The 26,287-nt window shown below is 42.9% G+C and overlaps 1 protein-coding gene across 1 annotated transcript in view; it reads left to right on the top strand.

Moving 5' to 3' along the window:
• galnt17 (polypeptide N-acetylgalactosaminyltransferase 17) overlaps positions 1 to 26,287 on the top strand; it is a 305,543-nt gene that overhangs the window by 45,923 nt on the left and 233,333 nt on the right. The window lies entirely within an intron of this gene.

Here is a 26,287-nt window from a genome sequence, read left to right as displayed (position 1 = left end):
CCCTAGTTCCGTACTCATTGATCTTCTCTAGTAATCTCCCATGTTGTACCTTGTCAAAGGCTTGTCTAAAGTCCATGTACACTGCATCCACTACATTTCCCCCATCTACCATGTCTGTTACCTCCTCAAAAGAATTCTATGGAGTTTGTTTAGCACAATCCATGCTGGTTACTTCTAATTATTTTCTCTTTATCTAGATATGTAATAATTTCATCCTTCCTGTCTGACATCAATCCGATAAAAAAACTTCATGTAGAAGCAATTCCAGACACAAATTTGTTGGCTGTTACACTGCTGAGGACAATTCATTAGCTTTGAAGAAAATTAATTATATTCACTAAGATGAGGGGGTGGGGGAGGGGAGTAACCTAACCCGACCTTCGGGAAACTGACGGGTTTTGGTGCAATGTTAGTTTTACACCTCACCTGATTTTACTCCCTATTGAGGCCAATGGAGAGTAATATTGGGCGGGCTGTAAAACTGGCCGTCCACCCGATCCTGTGGGTTTCCCACCCGCCAGATTAGGTTAAAATTATCCCCAAGGTCTTTGAGTCTCTTTCTGAAGTATACAACGCTACAGTATATTTGCTTTTCTAGTATGCGAGACACATACGATCACCGCCAGTTCCTGAAGTGTGGGTCTCGTACCGGTGGCTATTATCAGAAGGTAAACCTTCCAGGACCTGCGTAAGTCAGCGGCTGGAAAACCAATTTTTCCATCGGGTCTTAGTGAACCTGGTAGGATTACCTTTTGAGTTTCAGCCGGCTGCGTGAGACCCGTGTATCACGGGTCTTGTATAGTATAAAAGCAACTTCAATGAGAACCCAGACCAAAGAACTTCTCTTAACTTGATCTTTGACCATTGCTGATTTTTAAAATATACTTTAAATAAACAAACCAATACAGATTCTCCAGTTCCTGACCCCATTAGGAACATAAGAACAGGAATCGGCCATTTATCCCCTTGAGCCTGTTCCGCCATTCAATTAAATCATGCCTGATCTGGACCTTAACTCCATTTACCCACCTTAGTTTTGTGTCTCTTGATATGCTTACCCAACAAGAATCCAGCCATCTCAGTCTTGAAAGCTCCAATTGACCCAGCATCCACAGCCTTTTGGGGAGAGAATTCCAGATTTCTGCTACCCTTTGTGTGAAAAAGTGTTTTCTGATTTCACTCCGAAATGGTCTAGCTTTAATTTTAAGATTATGTCGCCTCGTTCTTGATTTCCTCCATCAGAGATAATAGCTTCTCTGTATCTATCTTATCGAATTCTTTTAACACCTCAATCCGATCACCCCTCAATCTTCTATACACAAGGGAATACAAGCCAAGTTTATGCAACCTGTCCTCATAATTTAACCCTTTGAGGCCTGGTATATTCCTCTCCTGAAGGAGACCATTCATGCTGTGGTACAGTTCCATGGGTGCGGGCTGACCTCCAGTACTTTGCTTCTGTGATTATCATGCATGTGCAAGCCAAGATGATCAAACTCATTGGCTATTAAAATGTGGCAACATCATAGGTGGACCCAATCCTGTCTGCATTTGTGTAATTTCCAGCCGTGGTTGCTGGTGTAAGATATCCTATTCTTATATACGTATATATGCAGGATTAGGATTTGGTTTAATCTCACATGATTAAGGTTTTTGCTTTCTTTTCACTTATAAACAACTTGTAGACTGGTACTGCAGCTAGAAATAATAAAATGGTCAAGTTGCTCATTCCCAGAATTCTTCAGGGTATGGATGACATTTAGTAAGAGAAAGCTTTGTCAGCAAGGTGAGGCCTTTTATTTGCAAGGAATGCTGTATAAGGGGTCCGAGGTCTCCCAGATAAGAGGGTAGCCTATATCACAAACAAACAAGACAGTGATCAACAGATCAGTTAGGAAATTGAAAAACAACTCCTTTTAAGGGATGGTTGTAAAGATCGTAAGTTTTCCTCCACAATTTGTAGAGAGAGACAAGAACGAAAGAATCAATGAACGTTACGTTCTCTATACAGAACGACAGTGGGTAATATTGTTTATTTCTCTGTATGACTATTGCTTAAGACGTCGAGTGTGTCAAGACTTGGTTGAACACTATTGCTTAAGACATTGAGGGCGCTAACTTGGGCCATGTAGCGCCTGTTATTTCGGCGCTACACGGCCTCTCCGACATCTGCAGGAGTGGATAACGAATGCTGGAATCATGTAAAGTAGGGATAAAATGGCTTCAATCAGTGTGCAATGCTGATTTAAAGTGATGAATCCCAAAATAGTGTCTAACGCTCAACTCAACGCACAGTCTTAATCCCCGACCATCTGAACGTGTCTTAGAGTGCCTGGAGGACCTCCCCACCAGTGCTATTCAAAGGGACAATGTGGAATTTATAGGTTAGTGGCTGGATTATTGCTTCTGGCTGCCGAGACATTTGTAACTGTTTTTGGAGGTTTCCCAGACTTCAATACTAGGACGCGGGGACATAGCCTAACATTTAGAGCCAGGACGTGCAGGAGTGAAGTTAGGAAATGCTTCTACACACAAAGGGTGGGAAACGTTTGGAACCCTCTTCTGCAGATGGCAGTTGATGCGAGCTGACTTGTGAATGTTAAATCTGAGATTGATAGATTTCTGTGAATCAAGGGTATTAAGGGATATCGGGCTATGGCGGCTATATAGAGTTAGGTCACAGGTCCACCATGATCTCATTGAATGACGGAACAGGCTCGAGCGGTTAAATGCCACTGCCACTTGCTGCCTCCTGGTATGCGCCACCTTCCCCTGCAAGAAAGCGGCGCATGTGTCTGGGTGATGTGCCTGTCATGGTTGAATAGCTGCCAGTGTGTGTGGCCTGTGAGTTGTGGGTGGGCGGCTTGAAACAGTGGTAATGTGTAAGGGTGAGAGGAAGCACCTGGTTGGAAGAGTTGAGTACTGATGGAAAGAGTGAGTTTGTTGGATTGTGGGTGATGGGGGGTGTAGTGCGTGGTGCAGTTGGTAGGAGATGCCACCTGACAGTTGACCTCACTCACCTTGACCACTCATGTCAAATCATTGAACTTCTTCCTGCACTGCATCCATGTTCATGATTCTGTGCGCCTGACATTGACTTCATTCTCCGCTGCCTCCCTCTACCTTTTGAGTATATGTCTGGAGGGCCTCTTGCCCCCCCTGCGGATATAGGATGTCCCTCCTTCTGTCCATCTCTTGCACCAAGGTCTCTAATGCATCAGCAGAGAACCTTGGTGCATGCACTCTCGCAGGCCTGGTACCAACTCAGATCGGCAGATTGGTGAGGTCTGGCATGCAGATTGGAGGATGTGGGATTTAGTAGTGCGCAACCTTTATTCAATGTTTTAACATAACTCATCAGTGTGTAAACATAGGGATGGGACCTGCATCTGTGTTTTACATGTGCGATGTCTGATCTCCATTCAGACTCTGTGCAGACAGTAGACTGTTATTTTCAGCAAATAACAGGTACCAGCTACCTTTAAGAGATTTCTAAGAAACATCCTCCCTTTAAGAGATTGTGGTCCCCTGGTGGTGGAAAGTGCAAATTGCACTGATTCCATGTGCAAGGCCTGGAATGGAATGCTGATTGCAGGTAAGTCCTCGGGTGGGCCAAAACTTGCGTCCTGCCTGTGCAGGGGTCATTGGGCACGGGATAATAGCACATCACGCTACCTATGCCCAAAAATGGCCCCTATCCAATTTTTCCTCCACAGTATGTCAAGACTTGGTTGAACTCAATAGAGATTATTTGCAACCAAATTGGTGTCAAGTCCAAGAACCTTTAACGGAAGTAGTCAAGCGTTAAAACCCTAACTGATCCTTGTCAAAGGATACTGAGGCTCATCACAATTTTCTTTGTGTATTACTGGAGCTTCCTATTCAGGCAGGTCCTTTCTAGTTTACCATTAATCTTCAAGATTGTTTGAAATAATTGCACTCACCATCTATAGCTTTGGTGAGTAGTCAGTATTTGTTCATTCATTTACATTGGTTGTGACTTGTGACTTGCTGTACTGTTTCCCTCTGGAACTGTCCCTTTTGTAACATTCAATATTTGAGCCATGGCTTCACTTGCCATCTTTGCAGCTAGTTGTGCTTTAATGTTTTTGATTCTTGACTCCCAAGACTTATTTGCTTTGAAACTGGCCTTGGACCTGGATGAGCCTTTGATTCCTCCTAAGCTACCACATTTCACAGTTAGTAGCACAGCCTTGCAATTGAGCAGTTGAAGCTGAGGAATTTAGCATTCCTCTCGGATTGGTGTTATTAAAGGGGGGGGTTGGATCCAATCCAGTCGAGTTCTTTCGAATTTTTTTGTATTCTGCCCCAAAAAATTCATCCTGGTCTATCATTCAGATCTGGCCTGGATGCATTTTGATGTTACTACTTGTATTACTTTCCTTACATTAATATGATTAGTTAGTGGCAGCTGTTCGTAATTAGCAAGCTGCTTACCAGGTACATTAAGTTTTCCTTAATTATGTTTCAGAAGAGGCTGTTTGTAATTGAGAGGCAAAATCGTGGAGTTTCTGGGGCTGATTTTCCTCTGCCTAAGAAAGAAAGAAAGAAAGAATTGCATTTATATAGCACCTTCACGACCTCAGGATGTCCCAAAGCTCTTTACAGCCAATTAAGTACTTTTGAATTGTGGGCTATTGTATTGTAGAGAAATGCAGTTGCCCATTTGCTCACGCAAGGTCCCACAAACAGCAGTGAGATAATCAAAACTACAGCACAGAAAAAGGCCATTCGGCCCAGCTGGTCTATGCCAACATTTATGCCCCACATAAGCCTCCTCCCTCCAATGACCAGATAATATGTTTTAGCAATGTTAGTGGATGTTTCTCTTTTCATTCCTTTTCATTTTTCTTTCTTCTTGTGCACGACTATTCCTTTGTATAGTGTGAACAACCGCTGCCCACATCAGGAGACAAAAGCTTTCATTAAATTAAGATTTTTTTTTGTGGAGAAAAAGTCTTGAAATGAAAGAAGTTAAAAGACAATTGCAGTCTAATTAAAACTGAACATGCTGATAAGTTACCATTGCTGTGTATTTTTTTCTTCTTTGTGTCTGATTAAAATTGCTATTATCAGAAACTGTATAAAGCTTACCAGGATGTTTTGAAAATGACAGTGAGTGGAGAAGAAAATAAAATGGGAAGATTGAGAGTAGGAGTTAGAGCGCATTGTTTGGTAAGACAAAGAGAATCACTGTTACATCCCCAACAAAAACAGAAAATGCTGTAAACACACAGTAAGTCAGTCAGCATCTGTGGGAGGAGCAAACAAGTTTTCGTCTGTCAAGTATTAAGACATTAATGAAACAAAGCGTGTTTTGAACAGCTAAGTGGGAGACCTGGAGATATGGGAGAGCTGTAAAACCTGGGGGGATAGGTATGAAATTAAAACTTTTCAAACCAGTTTTAATTAGACCATCTTCTGGTGTGATTGGAATTCACACCAGGAGATGGTGTTATTAAAACTGGTTTGAAAATGAGCATATAGCTGAAGTCAGTGTTCAGACTAGAGGGTGCCTAGGAGAAAGATGAAACTTACGTTGAGCTTTGTTGAAACAGTGTATGAAGCCACTGACAGGTCAGAGTAGGATGGGAGGGGGAGTTAATGTGGTGAGCCACCGAGAGCTTGGGTCAATGGCCAACGACCATATTGCATGAACACCACCAAGATTCAAAAGATTTCGATGGAAGACAAGGCGAACGAAGCAGCAATGGTTAGATGAGGTCAGCAAAGGGTTTTAAAAGGCTGTAGAATGTGGGAGGAAGGGGAAACTGAGTCTCTTTTGTAATTCCAATCATACCAGGAGATGGAGCAAAATCAACAGTCGGACCAGATTAATAGATTATTTGCAACCTTTTTGGCCATAGGCATTGCCTAAAATGATGGCCCCTACCTTCAACCAAATTTGTCTTCAAGCCAACTTTCTAGGCACATTTCAAAGTGCTGAAGTAAACATGCTGTATAAGCCCAATTTTTAACTCTGCCTGTGCCTCCCGACAGGAACAGGACAGTCGGTTGGTTAAATTAGCAGCAGAGCTGTGGTCCTGACGCATTCTTGCCTGCTGCCACTTTACTGAGTCAGCCAAGGCGTTCGCCAGAGACAGGCGGGGGCCTCAAGAATACATGTAAATCGGGGTCTTCTGATCCAATCAGGACCCAAAATCACCGATATCCCACCCACTGCCCAACCTGTCAATAAAATATAGCGGGATTGGTCTCTCAGAGCCACATAAAGCTGTTCTTAAAGGGGTATTCAACTGTGGGTAATTGGATCACAGGATCTTTGTGCTATTTGGATTTTCAGGAGCGTTTGCAGTTTCCAGATCACTTCTTTCTCAATTATTTTTGCTTTACTTACCCTCAGTAAGATTTATCTACTTATCATGGGTACTATTATTACCAGTTTTCATTAAATGGAGGAACAGTTGGAGGAAGAGGAGCAGCAGCAGCAACCTCAGCAACCAGCAGCAGCTGAGCTTATTAGCAGACAGGAGATGAGGAGGGATTCTTGTAGGATGCCACACCCTGCACTCAGGGTGTATAGGCCAGGAGTCACTTTCTAGGATCTATCGAATGAGCTATGCAGAAGGAAGCTGTGCTTCTCCGAGTAAGCCATTACAGACTTCTGCAGCCGCCCGCAATAGGACCTGCTGCCGGCTGGGCCAGGGGGCCATGCTTTGCCAGTGGCTCTCAAAGTCACTACAGCGCTTAACTTCTTTGCCACATTCTCGTTCCAATGTGCAGTACACAGTGGATGATTGCGGAAGATAAGTGACTCCTTGAAAGCACTTATCCATTTGCTCCACCCATCTCTCCAAATCTGTCACTATTATTTGATTCCACTGCAGCATCAATAAAGTAGAGAAATATAACAACTCGCACTTGTATTGTAAAAAAACAAAATGTCCCAGTGCTCTTCACAGGTGAATGGACACTGAACAGAAGGAGATAGGGATGGTGACCAGGGAAGTTTTTGAAGAGTCAGCAAAGCTAGTAATTGTCAGTTTAGATGTGGGGCTGGAGGAGGTTGCAGATGCAAAATAAGGTGAGGAAGGATTTGTATCAAGATTTTGAAATGGATGCACTGGGGGAATGGGGAACCAGCGGGGGTTGGTGAGGACAGGAGCGTTAGGTGAGCAGAAATTAAGAAGATAGGATGAAGAATAATGGAGTTTCCGATGAGTTGGAAGTTGGGTTGGCTGGACCTCAGGAGGCCAATGAGAAATGCATTAGAGAAACTGAGCCTGGAGTTGACCAAGCTTTTTGAGTAGAGAGCAATTGATAGCAGTTAAGAAGAAGAGAAATAACGGCTTTTGAGGGGGGGTGGTGCGTGTGTGATCTGGAGCAGCGAGGTGGGGGGAGGTGGTGGGGGGGGGAGCGTGAAATCTGCCTGTCCACTGCTGAGATCCCTGCCCACATTCAAAATACTCGGGTTAGGGTCATTGAAACGTTAAGGGTGTGCACTTGCAGCATTTCTGGTGCAACTGGAGCATCTGCGTGACTAGAAGGGAGGGAGAAGTTTTGCTGAGGCGCCTTGTGGGTTCTGGGAAGGAGGGAAAAAGTGTTCAAAGTGTCCGGTTTCATTTGCTAATTTCAGCAATGCAATGAGAGGAATAGATCGCATAATGGAAACTGTCCTGCCAATTTTTCAATTCCTCCCCTCTAGCCTAATAACCCTGGTGACAGAATCTTCCACATGTACTTAATGTCAGCAAGGGTATAAATAAGGAAATTCCATCATATGATGAGTACATTTATAATATGCCCATTAATTTGTAGGCAGGCATATTACGGGCCTTCTCTACAATTGCTGGGATTTCCAATGGGGAAAAAAGGGTGGAACCCTGGCAGATGTGGGGTCCGCTCCAAATTTCAGCTCCCCCACTGCCAGTTTGCTGTCCTCCCCAGCCGCAGAGATTTTGGGGTCCCAATCAGGAGCTCTGAGATTAATTACTTAAACCGTTCATTGTAAACCTAGTACCCCTTCGGCCCCTTTATGAGCATCCTGAATTGAGCCTATGAATTGTGTTATACAACAGAGTTGCACATAAAATAATGCTTTTTTGTTTACTGTTACTGGCTCTACAAAGGGCAGGATTGGGTATTAAATATTCCTGGATCCAAGGTGTTCAGGAAAGATAAGGAAGGAAAGAAAGGAGGTGGGGGGGGGGTGGCAGTTTTGATTAAGGAGAATATTGCAGTACTGGAGAGAGGATGTCCTGGAGGGGTCCAGGACAGAATCTATTTGGTTAGAATTAAGAAATAAAAGAGGTGCCATTAAACTACTGGATGTATTCTATAGGCTATCAACCACTAGGAAGGATGTTGAGGAGCAAATTTGCAAGGAAATTACAGAGAGGTGCAATTAATAGCTGGGTATTTCAACTATCCAAATATAGAGTGAGATAACAATAATAATAGAGAGGGGGAAATTTTTGAAATGTGTTCAGGATAACTTTCTTAACCAGTATGTTTCCGGCCCAACGAGGAAGGAGATATTGCTGGACTTGGTTCTAGGGAATGAGGTGGGTCAAGTGGAGCAAGTGTCAGTTGGGGAGCACTTAGGGAGCAGTGATCATAGTGTCATAAAGTTTAGAATAGCTATGGAAAAGGACATGGACCACTCTAAAGTAAAAATACTCAACTGGAGGAGGGCCAATTTCAATGGGATGAGAACGGATCTGGCCAGGGTAAATTGGAATCAAAGATTGGCAGGCAAAACTGTAATTGAACAGTGGGCGGCCTTTAAAGAGGAGATGGTTCAGGAACAGTCTAGGCACATTCCTAAGCGGCAGAAAGGTAGGGCAATTAAAGCCAGAGCTCCGTGGATGACAAAAGAGATAGTGAGTAAGATGAAACGGAAAAGAGGGGTGTATGACAGGTGTCAGGTTGATAATACAAGTAAGAACCAGGCAGAATATAGAAAGTTCAGAGGGGAAGTGAAAAAGGAAATAAGAGAGGCAAAGAGAGAGTATGAGAATAGAATGGCGGCCAACAAAAAAGGGAATCCAGAAGTCTTCTACAGGCATGTAAACAGTAAACGGGTAGTAAGAGGAGGGGTGGGACTGATTAGGGACCATAAAGGAGATCAACTCATGGAGGCAGAGGAGATGGCCGAGGTACTAAATGAGTACTTTGCATCTGTCTTTCCCAAGGAAGAAGATGCTGCCACAGTCTCAGTAAAGGAAGATATAGTTGAGATACTGGATGGGCTAAAAATTGATAAAGAAGAGGTACTAGAAAGGCTAGCTGTACTTAAAGTAGATAAGTCAAGCAGTCTGGATGGGATGCATCCTAGGTTGCTGAGGGAAGCGAGGGTGGAAATTGTGGAGGCACTGGTCATAATCTTCCAAACATCCGTAGGTGGTGCCAGAGGACTGGAGAATTGCAAATGTTACACCCTTGATCAAAAAATGGTGTAAGGATAAACCCAGCAACTATAGGCCAGTCAGTTTAACCTCAGTGGTGGGGAAACTTATAGAAACGATAATCCGGGACAGAATTAACAGTCACTTGGATGAGTGTGGATTGATTAGGGAAAGCCAGCACAGATTTGTTAAAGGCAAATCGTGTTTAACTAACCTGATAGAGTTTTTTGATGAGGTAACAGAGAAGGTCGATGAGGGCAATGCAGTTCATGTGGTGTATATGGACTTTCAAAAGGTGTTAGATAAAGTGCCGCATAATAGGCTTGTCATCCAAGATTGCGGCCTATGGAATAAAGGGGGCAGTAGCCACATGGATACAGAATTGGCTAAGTGACAGGAAACAGAGTAGTGGTGAACGGTTGTTTTTCATACTGAAGAGAGGTGTACAGTGGTGTTCCCCAGGGGTCTGTGCTGGGACCACTGCTTTTCTTGATATATATTAATGACTTGGGCTTGGGTGTAGAGGGCACAATTTCAAAATTTGCAAATGACACAAAACTTGGAATGGTAGTAAACAGTGAGAAGGGTAGTGATAGACTTCAAGAGGATATAGACAGGCTGGTGGCATGGGCGGACACGTATTAGATTAAATTTAACGCAGAAAAATGCAAATTGATACATTTCAGTAGGAAGAACGAGGAGAGGCAATATAAACTAGAGGGCACAACTCTAAAAGGGGTACAGGAACAGAGAGATCTGGGGATATATGTGCACAATTCATTGAAGTTGGCAGGGCAGGTTGAGAAAGCGGTTAAAAAAGCATAAGGGATCCTGGGCATTATAAATAGAGGCATAGAGTACAAAAGAATGGAAGTCATGATGAACCTTTATAAAACACTGGTTTAGCCACAACTGGAGTATTGTGTCCAGTTCTGGGCACCGCACTTTAGGAAAGATGTGAAGGCCTTTGAGAGGGTGCAGAAGAGATTTACTAGAATGATTCCAGGGACGAGGGACTTTAGTGGATAGACTGGACAAGCTGGGGTTGTTCTCCTTGGAACAGAGAAGGTTGCGAGGAGATTTGATAGAGGTATTCAAAATCATGAAGGGTCTAGACAGAGTAGATATAGAGAAACTATTCCCATTGGCGGAAGGGCCAAGAACCAGAGGACATAGATTTAAGGTGATTGGAAAAGAACCAAAGGTGATATGAGGAAAAGCTTTTTTACATAGCGAGTGGTTAGAATCTGGAAATCCTAATGCCTGAGGGAGTGGTGGAGGCAGATTCAATCATGGCCTTCAAAAGGGAACTGGATAAGTACTTGAAAGGCAAAAATTTGCAGGGCTGCGGGGATAGGGCGGGGAGTGGAACTAGCTGGATTGCTCTTGCATTGAGCTGGCACGGACTCGATGGGCTGAATGACCTCCTTCCGTGCTGTAACCTTTCTATTATTCTATGATTCTATGTTGAAATTCCACCCCCTTATGCTGACACTGCAGAGGAGTAGAACATTTGGAATTTTGTCCTTGTGCTGGTTTTGGTCAGGCCCAGGTTTTCCGCTGAGATTGTGTGGGGGCAGAAGTGACTTGTGCTAGCCTGTAGCACAAGTTTCATTATTTTATGCATTTGGGGCAATTTGAGAGATGTCCTGGGTTCATGATTTGATGTATTTGGGGTGCAAATTCAATTGTTTTCTTAATAAATAGTTGGAGCAGAGGGCAGGCCTGCTGGCACACAGTCACCAGACATGCCTTCCTGCACCTCTTAAAGCTGTATTGCCCTTCGACTGGCTTTATTTTAGTTCTGTTGCTTGCTGCAGACATTTAAATGGCCTATCAAAGTGCTGAGCATAGGCATTCCTTATTGTGTTCTTTTTAAAAAATCATTCATAGGATGTGGGCGTCGCTGGCAAGACCAGCATTTATTGTCCATCCCTAATTGCCCTTGAGAAGGTGGTGGTGAGCCGCCTTCTTGAACCGCTGCAGTCTTTGTGGTGAAGGTTCTCCCACAGTGCTGTTAGGAAGGGAGTTCCAGGATTTTGACTCAGCAATGATGAAGGAACGGTGCTATATTTCCAAGACAAGATGGTGTGTGACTTGGAGGGGAACGTGCAGGTGGTCTTGTTCCCATGTGCCTGCTGCTTTTGTCCTTCTAGGTGGTAGAGGTCGCGGGTTTGGGAGGTGCTGTTGAAGAAGCCTTGGTGAGTTGCTGCAGTGCATCCTGTGAATGGTACACACTGCAGCCACTGTGCGCCGGTGGTGAAGGGAGTGAATGTTTAGGGTGGTGGATGGGGTGCCAATCAAGCGGGCTGCTTTGTCCTGGATGGTGTCGAGCTTCTTGAGCGTTGTTGGAGCTGTACTCATCCAGGCAAGTGGAGAGTATTCTATTACACTCCTGACTTGTGCTTTGTAGATGGTGGAAAGGCTTTGGGGAGTCAGGAGGTGAGTCACTCGCCACAGAATACCCAGCCTCTGACCTGCTCTTGTAGCCACAGTATTTATGTGGCTGGTCCGATTAAGTTTCTGGTCAATGATGTCCCCCAGAATGTTGATGGTGGGGGATTCGGCGATGGTATTGCAGTTGAATGTCAAGGGGAGGTGGTTAGACTCTCTCTTGTTGGAGATGGTCTTTGCCTGGCACTTGTCTGGCGCGAATGTTACTTGCCACTTATCAGCCCAAGCCTGGATGTTGTCCAGGTCTTGCTGCATGCAGACATGGACTGATTCATTATCTGAGGGGTTGCGAATGGAACTGAACACCTTGCAATCATCACCGAACATCCCCATTTCTGACCTTGTGATGGAGGGAAGGTCATTGATGAGGCAACTGAAGATGGTTGGGCCAAGGACACTGCCCTGCGGAACTCCTGCAGCAATGTCCTGGGGCTAAGATGATTGGCCTCCAACAACCACTACCATCTTCCTTTGTGCTAGGTATGACTCCAGCCACTGCAGAGTTTTCCCCCTGATTCCCATTGACTTCAATTTTACTCGGGCTCCTTGGTGCCACACTCGGTCAAATGCTGCCTTGATGTCAAGGGCAGTGACTCTCACCTCGCCTCTGGAATTCAGCTCTTTTGTCCATGTTTGGACCAAGGCTGTAATGAGGTCTGGAGCCAAGTGTTCCTGGTGGAACCCAAACTGAGCATGGGTGAGCAGGTTATTGGTGAGTAAGTGCCGCTTGATAGCACTGTCGACGACACCATCCATCACTTTGCTGATAATTAAGAGTTGGCTGATGGGGTGGGATGCAGCCGGGATGTTGTTGGAGCCCATAGCCTTTGTTGTATCCAGTGCACTCAGCCGTGAGGAATGAATGTGAGGAAGTGGAGTCCGTGAGGGGCAAACAAATACAGGTGCAAAGACACCCGAGGCATTATGTCTACACTCATCAGTTACACGTTGATAGATCTTTCCACATAACAGAAGAGACCAGTCTTCACCACCTCTGCTTCACAAGACAGGCTGTCAGGCAGCTGTGCCATCTGCTTCAAACAAAATCTGGAATCTCTTCCGGTAGCAATCTGGACAACTTCCGATAGAAATGAAGGTTACCTCAGGATGAAGCGATCATGCTTCAAAGTCACCCCATGGGACAATGCACACCTACACCAAGCAAGTGATTAGATTTTATATTTGCAAGGGGCAATGCCTTCACCACTTTCTCTGTGGAAAGGAGGCATCAGCTGGGCAGGATGCCGAATTTTCGGAAGGTGGTCGGCTTCTTTAGGGATCCCATGAGAGCTTTAGGGTTTCTCCTATCAACCTTATGGCTTACATGCACAACAAGGGTTTGCACTCATTCAATGTTCAAGTGCCACAGAGGTACTATTGACCATTATCCAGGAAGTAACCATGATGCCATCAGTAAGTAGCAGTCCACAGTGGCTACATTTTGAAGTGGCATTAATGAATTGTGCCTTGTTGCAGTGTAACAGGGCAGGCAAAACTATGGGAAGACCTGCTCTCTGTGGGCCTAGCATGCACTCTCATCCATGGTTCAGTAGAGTGGGTGAAATGTTTTGTTACATGCAATGTCTGCCCATCTACTTGGTATAGTGAAACTTTCCACATCCTTTACCATTTGACAAGTGTTTACGCTGTTCATCACCATCAGCCAAGCAAAGTGTATAGTTGTCCTATGGGGAAGGTGCCTTGGGGTCCCAAACAGAGCAATCTCCCTTCTTGCAGAAACGCCTCCAAAGTAACATCTGTAAATGGAAGTCTGCATTATTAGCCATTCATTTCCAGTTTTTCGCCTAGCAACAAGTAAGCAGTCCTTTTAAAAAGTTGCTGCTGCCTTGTAGAGTTACAACTGAGCGTTATTTCCCATTGCGCATTAACAGTGAACTCCCACCAGCAGGCCTAATTTAGGTCCAGCTTGTTGTGAACACATAATGGCCGAATCTTAGGAAATCCTACGAGGTTGGCCCAGTTTTGCGTCAGTGAGCTCTACACTCCCTTCAGCACTGGAACCAGAAAAATAGCTCTTTCATTTACACTCAAGTAGAACAGATGGTATTTACAAATTACTTGACTAACAAACATTGAATGCAATTAATAAAAAAATGAAAGTAATTTGGGATTTCAAGGTTCATGGATTGCATTCCCCTTTGAAAATATACCCAGGAATAGAATTGTTCCTATCATTATTAATGATCTGTTGAAGTTCTTTGAATAAAAAACTCCTCACTATCTTGCTACCATAAATTAAATGATTGTTCTTGCTTAATATCAAGATTGTGCCTCATTTGTCAAGATTGCATGTTGGATAAATTCATAAATTGCATATGAAACGAATTCAATTCAGCAACTTTCTGATAATAAATCACAGAAAAAGTTTGTTTAAAATGGGTTTGTTTAAAATAAATGCATTCCTTATGAGCTGAAGTTCAAGCAGAGGTGAAGACCGTTTAATTTGAGACTGATTTGGAGCCCATCACTAACTTTTGGCTGTTCTTCTTGAGATTCTTCTGGACCTCTCTTGGCAAACCAGTGAATCCCATTATATTGGCACCACATCTACATGTTCAGATTGGAAAGTTGGATCCAATTGCTGCTGCAAATTACTTGTAAGAAAATTTCTGCCCTGAGCATACTGCATTCCTGTCGGGTTGGTGCCTATATTGGGCTGCGATCATGAGCTGGGGTGGGGATGCTCCATTAATAGATTCCACCAGCGTATGATCCATTAGGAACTACAGGGGTACACGGGTTGGATGCTGCTCTCCTATTTACCCAGCATGATTACATCCCTGTTTATCAGTCCACATACTGAAGGGACCCACTGATTGCAGAATGTCAGCCCATTCAGGCTGCAACTTATTCTTTCTGGAAATTGGAAATACTTTTTTTCATAGAAATATTAAACAAAAATATTGTGTAAAAGATTTAGACTTGGGGTATGCTCTGGTCTCTATGCAGCGTTGATGATATTCAGAAAATGAAAGAAAGAAAACATGAATAATTGGTAAAACTGTTTTTGTTTGGACCAGGATTATGCATTTGAGTGTTTCATTTGGATAAGAAATTTTATGCAGCAAGACTCAGGAATTGATTCCTAGATTAAAGTTTGTAGTTGGTTCAGAATTTTAGTTTGGATTTAACCTGCATTTATCTGCACTTTTACTCTGAAACCTTTACACACTGTAAGTAATGTAAATCCAACTGTTTTCATTATAGGTTTAGGCAAATGGATTGTAAAATTTTAATGGAACTCTACTTTGGAATCCAGATTTGGAATGCTGCACGCTAAGCATATCTATGGTTTTATGTAGACGTGGTGGTCTGTTATTATTGACTGGGTACCAGGTAGTCATTTTCTCTATCAGATGCAACGATTCAGGCTTCCAGAATGAGAACTAAATGGAAAAAAAGGGCAGCACATGCATATAAAATCATAAATGGGCTAAATAGACCAGCTTGGAAAAGGGAAAATGAACTGATTTAAGATAAGAACTTTTAGAAACAAGAAAAGTACATGGGCGTAACATAAGAACATAAGAAATAGGAGCAGGAGTAGGCCATACGGCCCCTCGAGCCTGCTCCGCTATTCAATAAGATCATGACTGATCTTCTACCTCAACTCCACTTTCCTGTCCTATCCCCATATCCCTTGAATCCCTTGGTGTCCACAAATCTATCGATCTCAATCTTGAATACACTCAACGAGTGAGCACCCACAGCCCTCTGGGGTAGTGAATTCCAAAGATTCACAACCCTCTGAGTGAAGAAATTTTTCCTCATCTTGGTCCTAAAGGCCGATTTCTTATCTTGAGACTACGACCCCTGGTTCTAGACTCTCCAGTCAGGGGAAACAACCTCTCAGCATCTATCCTGTCAAGCCCTCTCAAAACCTTATATGTTTCAATGAGGTCACCTCTCATTCTTCTAAACTCCTGAGAATATAGGCCCATTTTACTCAATCTGTCCTCATAGGACAACCCTCTCATCCCAGGAATCAATCTAGTGAACCTTCATTGCACCCCCTCTAAGGCAAGTATATCCTTCCTTAGGTAAGGAGACCAAAACTGTACACAGTACTCCAGGTGTGGTCTAACTAGAGCCCTATATAATTGCAGCAAGACCTCCTTACTCTTATAATCCAACCCCCTTGCAATAAAGGCTAACATACCATTTGCCTTCCTAATTGCTTGCTGTACCTGCATGTTAACTTTCTGTGATTCGTGTACAAGGACACCCAAATCCCTCTAAATACCAACATTTCTTAGTCTCTCATCTTTTAAAAAATATTCTTCTTTTCTATTCTTCCTACCAAAGTGGATAATTTCACATTTCCTAAAGTTATACTCTATCTTCAACAGCTGAGGCCCAAACACCGATCCTTGTGGCATCCCACTAGTTACAACCTGCCAACCTGAAAATGACCTGTTTATTCCTACTCTCTGTTTTCTGTCCGTTAACCAATCCTCAATCCATGCTACTATATTACCCCCAATCCCATGAGCCCTAATCTTGTGCAACAACCTCTTGTGTGGCACCTTATCGAATACCTTTTGAAAATCCAAATATACTACATCCACTGGTTCCCTCTTGTCTACCCTACTAGTTGCACCCTCAAAAAACTCTAATAGATTTGTCAAACACGATTTCCCTTTCATAAAATCGTGTTGACTCTGCTTAATCATATTATGATTTTCTAAATGCCCTGTTTCTGAGTAACAAGCCAATTCTTTTATTAGGAATAAACCTGACCTACCATCTTCTCATCCCAGCCCCAAGAATGCCCAAACCTTTGACTGCTTAGGTGCATACCATGGAGCCTTGCAACTCACCTATAAAATTTAGATCCATTAATTTGCAGATATCTCAAGTTGCTGCTTCTAATAGATTTAGGATATATCCACCAACAGGGCAATGGCGCCCTTAACAAACTATCAGGGCCACAAAATGTAAACAACAAGCCAGGAGATAGAAAGTAGAAGCACGAATGTGGCTAACTTCCCTGACTTTTTGGCCTACATTGCCAGAGCAATGTGTTGTGGCAATGAGCTCACACCATGGCCCACTTTTGTTCACCCTGCTCAATCCCCTATCCTGCTAGAAATGCATCCAACCGTCTCTTGAACCCATTTATGCAGTATGCTTCCAATAGCCTTTCCAATTCATTTTATTTCCCAAGTCTATTTCCCTGTGGGTGGATAAAGTTCTCCGACTTCCCTTCTTGCTCTTAACTTAATTTTAACTCGTGTTCTCTGGTATTTGAACCCTTCCTCACAGTAAACAATTTGCTTGGCTGAATCTTGTCGTTTTCCTTCATAATCTTAACTTCAATTAGATTACCTCAGTGTCTCCTGTTTTATAAGACTTGAGCCCCATATTCACTGCAAAACTTATTCCATTGTGTATTTGCTCTTGATAAGATGCCATACTTTTCATCATCATCTGTATTTTGGTATATGTTTAGCTGCTAAAGTTCTTTTGCTGCTATGTCCCTAGTGTAAACTGGGACAACATGCAAATTTGCAATAATTGTCTGAGCTCATTTGAGTTTGTACAGGGTAATAAACGGGTTTAGTGGCCCAGTTTTGTGCCATTTGAAATGTATGCTTCTCACCGTTAATTCTGAACTGACTAATCCGACTGCCTCTCTGATATTAATTACTGGATGCATTATTGTTTCTGTTGGCTCTATATTGGTAAAACTGGAGCCATCCTTTTTTGCTCCTGCCAGCAATTATATTTCTCTGGCCTCGACTCTACCAACCTCCCTGGTTACACTATCAGGCTCACTGAGGTGAGCAACTCAGCATCCCATTCTACCCTGAACTGAGCTTTGAACCCCCATTTTGGCCAATTTCATCCATCTCTGGAGTATTGTACACTTACTCCATGTAAACAGCAAATTGATTTCAATATCTTATCTCTGTCTTCAAATTCTATCCATGGTTTCCATCTATCTTAGAGGCCTTCTCCAGCCACATATCCCTGCATGCATCCTCCACTCCTTTGATATTGCATTACCACTTGTTCCCTGCTCCACCATCCAAGGCTACACTTTCAGTTGCTACCCCTTGTCCCTAAAATTATGTCTCCAAACCTCTTTGCCTTGCTACCTCCCCCTATGCCATCAGAAGCCCCCTAAATACCTTTCTCTTTGGCAGTGCCTTCAGTCTTCCTCCACTAAATTTTCTGCCTTTCTCTGTTCTGTGTCTTTCCATCTTGTTAAATACATGGAGATATTTTCATTTAGGTGAGGAGCCCTATATAAATACAGCTGATGATGAATGTCCACAAGCTGTGCTGCCCGCCCTTCCATTCAGAATGGTATTGGCAATATTTACTGAAGACTCCTTATATTTTGACAGTCACTGACAATAGTTATGTGGGTGCTCATTTTGAACTGTCTGGTTAAATGTGACCTAGCTGATCAGCGAGGCTTCAGTGACAGAATGGGAGGGAGGCAGGAGCTGAAAAGAAGGAATTGTCAGGATCGTTCTTGCCCTGCAAAGGAACATCCTCTATCAGTCAATCATGTGTCAGACTCTAAAATAACAACAGAGAAATAAATGTTCCCAGTTAAACTGACCTCCTCGTGGCTGGGAATGCCCAAGCATTGGAGGCATTGGCTGTCTATTAGCTGTCAATACTAAAACTAGCTAAAGACCTATGGTTAATGCTCATGATAACAAAGCACTTTGATGCCTAACTAGGATAGTTGTAAACAATTTTACAACACCAAGTTATAGTCCAGCAATTTTATTTTAAATTCACAAGCTTTCGGAGGCATCCCCCTTCGTCAGGTGAACGATGTGAAAATGACGAAGGGGGAAGCCTCCGAAAGCTTGTGAATTTAAAATAAAATTGCTGGACTATAACTTGGTGTTGTAAAATTGTTTACAATTGTCAACCCCAGTCCATCACCGGCATCTCCACATCATAACTAGGATAGAACAGGATGTATCTCACTCAAGAACTTTCCCAAGAAGGAGAATTTTAACCATTATCCAAGTTATGTGTGGGGAGAAGTGAAAGCTTGCTGGTTGGTCTATCAAGAATCAGCATCGATGCCATCCAGAAAGATCTCGCGGGACTGACTGTCCTGTTCTTTTGATGGAGGAGTTGGTGAGTATACAAAATCCAGCCCTTACCCAAATGCAGAAGACCAGCCTATGAAGCATCATTATGCACACTAGAGTTGACACATTAAATTTAGATAATCTTAATGATGATTTTCACTGAATTTAGGGGAGGGCTAGCGCTAGCAGTGATCTGATGCAAATAATGTGTGTGTCTATGTGGGGGAAAGACCCAGAAATATCCAAATAACGTCTACCTCTGACAGAATAGCAAGAAATTTGCAAGAATTGACAGAGTAGGATGAATTTAAACCAAGGTCACTTTGACTTTGAGCCAGCAATTTTTTCTGTGGATGGTGATGTTTTATGTTTTAAGCAGTTTGCTGTTGATGATGTGCTGCTGCTACCAGTTTCCTTTGAAGGTGCCTTCAAGAACGAAAAAGTCTTTGTATCATTTTCTTGCATAGATCAATGGAAAGCAAGGTTGTAAATGTTGAACTTAGCTAATATTGTGTAAATTGGGTCTCGTACGCTAAGCTAGTCGTAGCATTTTGAACAACTATTTGTGATTCCTGTGCATTTTAGTTAATGAGCAAAAACTGTCTCTATTTTCCTCATAATATTTATTCACAGCTTTTCTCAATGTAAGGCTGGGTTATATCCCCCTGCTGTATTAATGCCTATTTAATTTGTTTCCTTTTATTTAGAATGTTCTTGTTTAGAGTTTAGTAGAGTGCTGTATTAACATTACAGTGTAGAGCTGTTAAGGCCGCAATAGTAATTCTTGCCAATATTGATTTGTTTTCAAACAATGGCCATAAACATCGATGGACCACAATCATGGCAGTAATGCCTGGTATGTCCTCAGCACTGACTCTGCTAGATTTTATAGGATCATTCTGGTGCCACCTAATTTACATGGGGCCAGTGGGCACTGGCACCATTAAAGGACATCTCCAGTACTCACCTGTCCCATGCTGCTGCAAAATTCAGGGTGAAGGGGGGAAACAGAACAGGTTGGTTCTTGGGGTGGGGACCCTCTGTCAGAACACTGCTAGTGAGATGGTCTGCACTCTCCATGTCGCCTTGCTTTTTCCTTCTCCCAAGCTGCTGGGATATAGGAGCCTCTTGCCCCTTGCCACTTTTTCATGTTTCCATTTCTACCTGACTTCCCCCCACCTTCCGTGCTTTTCACATGTTCTCACACGTGTGTATGTGTGTCTCTTTCTGTCTTCCTTTGTTTCTTGTCCAGCTTCCCTCTCTCTAAGCTAGCCTGTCTCTGAAGTAAAACTAAGCACTTTGAAATAGTTTTGTATCAAAAATTTGGAAAAACAAGTTGATGAATAATTACTGTTGTAGCCTAAGAAAAGACCAGCTTTGAGTTGTTGTGCAGACTGTTCGAGAGAATCATACTGATGCCTGCTGAGAGATTTCCCACAGTGCACAAGCTCAGAGTGTGACAAGCTGAGTATGTTACAAACATTACTTGTAACATTTTCTTATCGGTGTGTAGTTGGCTGGCTGAAGAAAAAAACGGCAGCTGAAAAATTTTGAAGATGTATTTTGACTGATTCGATTATTTCAACTCTGACTTTTTGTTTTATTGGTAGATTATCCTCAATGCCCTTGGTTAGAGTTCTGATTACTCCCCCCTCCTCTTTTATGAACCAATTAGCAAAGTGTGAAGTCTGAAGTGGGTCCATTCCACAGCTGAGCTACCTCATAACTCATGATGATAATGTTCTTGACATCTTTAATGTGCTGGTTTGGTTTCTAGCACTTTTTCTAATATTATTTTAGAATTACTTTTGCTTTTTGAGGATTGATTTGGCCCCATGCTGAATGACCTTCACATTATTTCCAGGCTAATATTTAGATCCATTGACAGAACAGAGTCAAAATGAGATTTAAGGCTAAATTTTGTGCAGCCACTCACTACCAGCAGGCTCTTATACCCAGCGCCTGTCACATTATCACAATGCATTGGCCTGTAATTATGCGAGGCCCTGCTGGCCACAAGGAGCATCGCAATATTTACCCTATAGTGTCCAATATTGTCGCAGGACTACAGAACGTGACACAGCTTTTCAGTTTTCACCCTCCAACAGCAGTTTACAGACTAGCTTACATTGACACCTTTATATCCAAGTGTAACTCCTGTATTATTGCTTCTGGTAAGTTAACAACAAAACCAACTTGCATTGATATAGCAGCTTTAATGTAGTAAGTCATTTCAAGACACCTCACAGGACCATAATCAGACAAAAAATGACACCGAGCCAAAGAAGGAGGCATTCGGGCAGGCGACTAAATGCTTGGTCAAAGGGGTAGGTTTTAAGCAGAGTCTTAAAGGAGGAGAGAGAGGAGGTGAGGCGAAGAGGTCTGCGGAGGGAATTCCAGAGCTTAGGGCCGAGATGGCTGAAGGCATGGCCGCCAATGGTGGGGTCAAGTCAGAAGATATGCTGATTTATAAGGACATGATATCATGTAATGCACAACGTATTATTCTTGAGTTTTGAAGGAAGGTCTGGACAGAGTGAGTTATCCGTTCTCTCCATAGATGTGTGTTTCCGGCATTTTCTGTTCTTGTATTGTTCCAGTACAAACATACAGCTGTGTAAAACTTGATGTGCCCCTTTAATTTCAGTGCATTCTGAGGCCAGTTGGAGGCTCGTTCTCCTCAGCCCATTCCCTCATTGATGCGTTTGTCAGATTTGCCTATTCCAATCCTACCAAGGCCGATACCCCTCCTAAATTTCAGCTCTGACTCTGCCCTAAGCTCTGCTTCCTGTATCATATCCCACACCACCACCTGGCTCACCCATCACACCGCCTCCTTCACTAATCGACATTGCTTCCACATCCCTCAAGTCTCAATTTTAAAATCCTTATGCTTGTGGCCTCATTTATCCCAGTCTCTCTAACCTTCTCCCACCCTATAACCCTTCCTGCACATTCCATTTCTCTAACTGTACCCTCTTGTGCATCCCCGTCCTTTGCCCCACCATTGTTGGCTGTGCATTTATCCAACTAGGCCTCATGTTCTAGAATTCCCTTCCTAAACCCCTCTGCGTTCCACTTCCCTCTTCTTCTTTATGACCTTCCTTAAAGCTCACCTCTTTGTCCAAGTGTTTGGTCACCCCATCTAATCTCTGTTTCTTTGGCTCTGCATCATTTTTTCCTTATGTCTCTGTGAGGCATCTTGGTTTACTTTATAAATGCAAGTAATTGGTGGTAGATCCATCCTGGCTTTTTTTAAAATGTGGCACAGTGACTGGCTTTTTCTTTTTTTTAAGTGTGTGACATGTGTGACAGGATATATCTCAAAATGTTATTTTACATACAGATGTGCGCCAGCCTGTGAACTGTTGCTGATCGGTAAATACGGTGAATAATACAGATTGAAACCAGTTCCAACCACCTGTAAGAACCGCTGGCTCTTTATAACCCACCTCATGACACTCTCGAGTTCCCATCATATACACTGCATGGGAGCACAATAAGTGAGCTGACCTCACATTATAGTGCAAGTTCATCTCACAGCTCTTCAGACATGCACAACACCCAAAGAGCAGTCGTACCACTACCAATGCACTGGGGGTGCATTTTTGGCCTATATATTAATTTGTACACAGTAACAATGAATAATTATAAGTTAGTTCACATGTGTAAAAACATCTAACACAAAACAAAATACTCAGCTATGGGGATTTTAGCCAAGATACACATGTTTATAGAGTAGACGTCTAAATTTCTTTTTTAATTCATGTTTTTTATTTACCTTTTCACAAATTACAAATAAAGAACATCCATAAGTATACAGAGGCTCATAAACATAGCAACTGCAACTTTCCACATGGTTTCCTGGCTAGTGAGTGAAATAATCTGAGGACCAAACCAGGGTTGAAAGGGCACCATCATCCAGGGACTCAAATAAATACCTTCCGAATGACAGTCTGCGACTCTGAGCACTTCTTACCGGAACTACCTCCTGGATCTCTCTTCATATAAAACTTTGAGTAAGATCAAGCAGACTGACTCATAGTCAATTCAAAAGGATTGGAGTTGCAGAATATGTGACAATAATTTGTCATAATCATCATGAAAGCAGGAGACACATTAGCCTGAAAATCTGCAAGCTGTGCTGGGATCGTGCCTGTTTCTGCAGAATGTGCAGTCAAACTTAAACAATCCTGTGAGATTGGTTTATTTTGTATGTGACTAAATTTGAGTGGCCAGATAGTCGTATTCCAGGATGTCCTGGTAGCTCTTTTTGGGACATGAAAAGAGAGAGTCTAACCACGTCGCCATGATATTCAATGGCATTACCATCGCCGAACCCCCCACCATCAACATCCTGGGGGTCACCATTGACAAAGCAGCCCGCTTGATTGGCACCCCATCCACCATCCTAAACATTCACTCCCTGCACCACCGATGCACCATGGCTGCAGTGTGTACCATCTACAGGATGCACTGCAGCAACACGCCAAGGCTTCTTCGACAGCACCTCCCAAACCCACGACCTCTACCACCTAGAAGGACAAGGACAGCAGACACATGGGAACAACACCACCTGCACGTTCCCCTCCAAGTCACACACCATCCCGTCTTGGAAATATATCGCCGTTGCTTCCACGTCGCTGGGTCAAAATCCTGGAACTCCCTACCTAACAGCACTGTGGGAGAACCTTCACCAAATGGACTGCAGCGGTTCAAGAAGGCAGCTCACCACCACCTTCTCAAGGGCAATTAGGGATGGGCAATAAATGCTAGCCTTGCCAGCGACGCCCACATCCCATGAACGAATAAAAAAAAATGATATTCAATGGCATTACCATCGCCGAATCCCCCACCATCAACATCCTGAAGGTCACCATTGACCAGAAACTTAACTGGACCAGCCACATAAATACAGTGGCTACAAGAGCAGCTCAGAGGCTGGGTATTCTGCGGTGAGTGACTCACCTCCTGACTCCCCAAAGCCTTTCCACCATCTACAAGGCACAAGTCAGGAGTGTGATGGAATACTCTCCACTTGCCTGGATGAGTGCAGCTCCAACAACACTCAAGAAGCTCGACACCATCCAGGACATAGCAGCCCGTTTGATTGGCACCCCATCCGCCACCTTAAACATTCACTCCCTTCACCACCGGCGCACTGTGGCTGCAGTGTGCACCATCCACAGGATGCACTGCAGCAACTCGCCAAGGCTTCTTCTACAGCATCTCCCAAACTCATGACCTCTACCATCTAGAAGGACAAGGGCAGCAGACGCATGGGAACACCACCGACTGCACGTTCCCCTCCAAGTCGCACACCATCCTGACTTGGAAATATATTGCTGTTCCTTCCTTGTTGCTGGGTCAAAATCCTGGAACTCCCTACCTAACAGCGCTGTGGGAGATCCTTCACCATATGAACTGCAGCGGTTCAAGAAGGCGGCTCACCCCCACCTTCTCAAGGACAATTGGGAATGGGCAATAAATGCTGGCCTTGCCAGCGATGCCCACATCCCATGAAAGAATGAAAACAAAGCCATTCTGTTTGAATTGAGGAGTCAGTTTGAATAGAGCTGAGAGAACAAATTGAAACACTTTGAGGGACAGAAAATGGGGTTGACATTTGCAAGGAATCGTTTATATTAATGTAAGCTCCCATAGTGGTAAGAAATTCAAGAAGAAAATTTCAACATTTTTTTCACAAAAGTTTGGCTTAATATTTCCTTTTATTGTTATTCCACTCCAGAAATTTGGCGGAAGGATTACTAACGTGAATATTTAAATATATTTTATGACTACTTATTTGCTTTTCTGTCTTTCATTAAATGTATTTAATGGCTTAAACTTAAACCGTGATCTGAAGGTGTGATGCTCCAAGGCTAGGATGAACTGTCTTGAAGATACAGTGAGTTGGGACCCAAGAGTGATCTAAGATATGAATAATCTGCAGTAAAGAGGATAGAAAATAATAAAAATAGGTTGCTTACATGTGATCTCCTGCTGTCCTAACCTGGCTCCCAGTGCCAAGTCCAACATGAACTAGGAGCTCATCCACGTTATGTAAATGTGCAGGGTAATATTCAGTCAGGTGGGGTCAGCACTATAACTGGCCGACTGGATGCTAATGACACATCACCTGGCTGATGCCCCATAACAGGCTCAATCAGAAACTTTAACCTATCATGTATTAAATGTTTTTTATTCCTCATAGTGCTGTCTGTTTCAATGTGAGACATAATTTCCATGAAATTTGAGAAATGGAATGACATGTAGTATAACTACTTCAGTAAAGTTCTTGTTTGGAATTTATTCTGGGTTCTTTGTAATCCAAGACTGAATGAAAAGGAATAACTTTATTCATGTTTAAGTAAAGTTTGGGCGTAATTGGGAAATAGCACACAAAATATGCCCGAAATTGCACAGGTTACGTTACAGTTCAAGTATTTGCATAATCACAAATGTAAAATCTTCCATGAACCAGCACAATCGTGCAGTGTAATGGAACATAATTGTTTATTTTTTTTCTTTCCATTAAAAAATATTCATTGCTGTATTTAGGAGTGGTAACCTGGTGCAGTTCTATTAAACACCTAAAAATGGGTTTAACTCAAAAAATAAGCATTTTTAATAAAAGCGTCCAGGCTTCCATCTGTGAGTGACCTGATTTAAAATCACTGAAAATGAATTAAAAAAAACTATATTGAACCATTTACTGGTTTCATTGGTGTACACTGGTCAGTTTCTTAATAAATTTAATATTTTTTGATGGGCAAGAACTTTAAAAACTTGCCTGCTAGTGCCTGCACGCCTCAGAAAGTGAGTGCAGAGCAATCGGCAGAAACTCGCAATGCTGACCTGGGGGCGTGGCCAGTTTTGCAGGCGGGGCCTGATCTGGGCGAATTCAATCTTGAACCAGCGTAAAAGATCTTAAAAATGACATGTTCTCATAGTTTATATGTCTGAGCATCATGTTGAGGTAAAAATAGAGACAAATCCATTCATCTACCCACCAGTAAATTGTAAATTTAAAATGCATTTAATACATGTTTCTTTCAATGTGTGGCTCATGTGGATTCTTCTCAGCAAAAGGTTATTTTTATTCACTGTCTATTTTCTGTGGCTTTTGTCCAGTGAAAAGTATTTTTCATATTGCAACCCACAGTATTTTGGAAATGTTTGATAAAAAAAAATCACCCAGATTATCACCGAAACGTTCGATTTGCACAGTATATTTGTGTCTGCAATATGTGCTCCCATTCACCTGTAAACCCAGCATTTCTGACATACAGACAATGATGGTGCTTCATAAATGGCAAATCGTGCGAAACTGGTACTTGAGCTGTCCATCACTTGGAA

This window comes from Heptranchias perlo, chromosome 28 (genome assembly GCF_035084215.1).
Source record: "Heptranchias perlo isolate sHepPer1 chromosome 28, sHepPer1.hap1, whole genome shotgun sequence".
In the NCBI taxonomy this organism is placed as follows: domain Eukaryota; kingdom Metazoa; phylum Chordata; class Chondrichthyes; order Hexanchiformes; family Hexanchidae; genus Heptranchias; species Heptranchias perlo.
The sequence above is the reverse complement of the archived record's forward strand: the minus strand, read 5'-3'. Positions and strand labels throughout refer to the sequence as shown.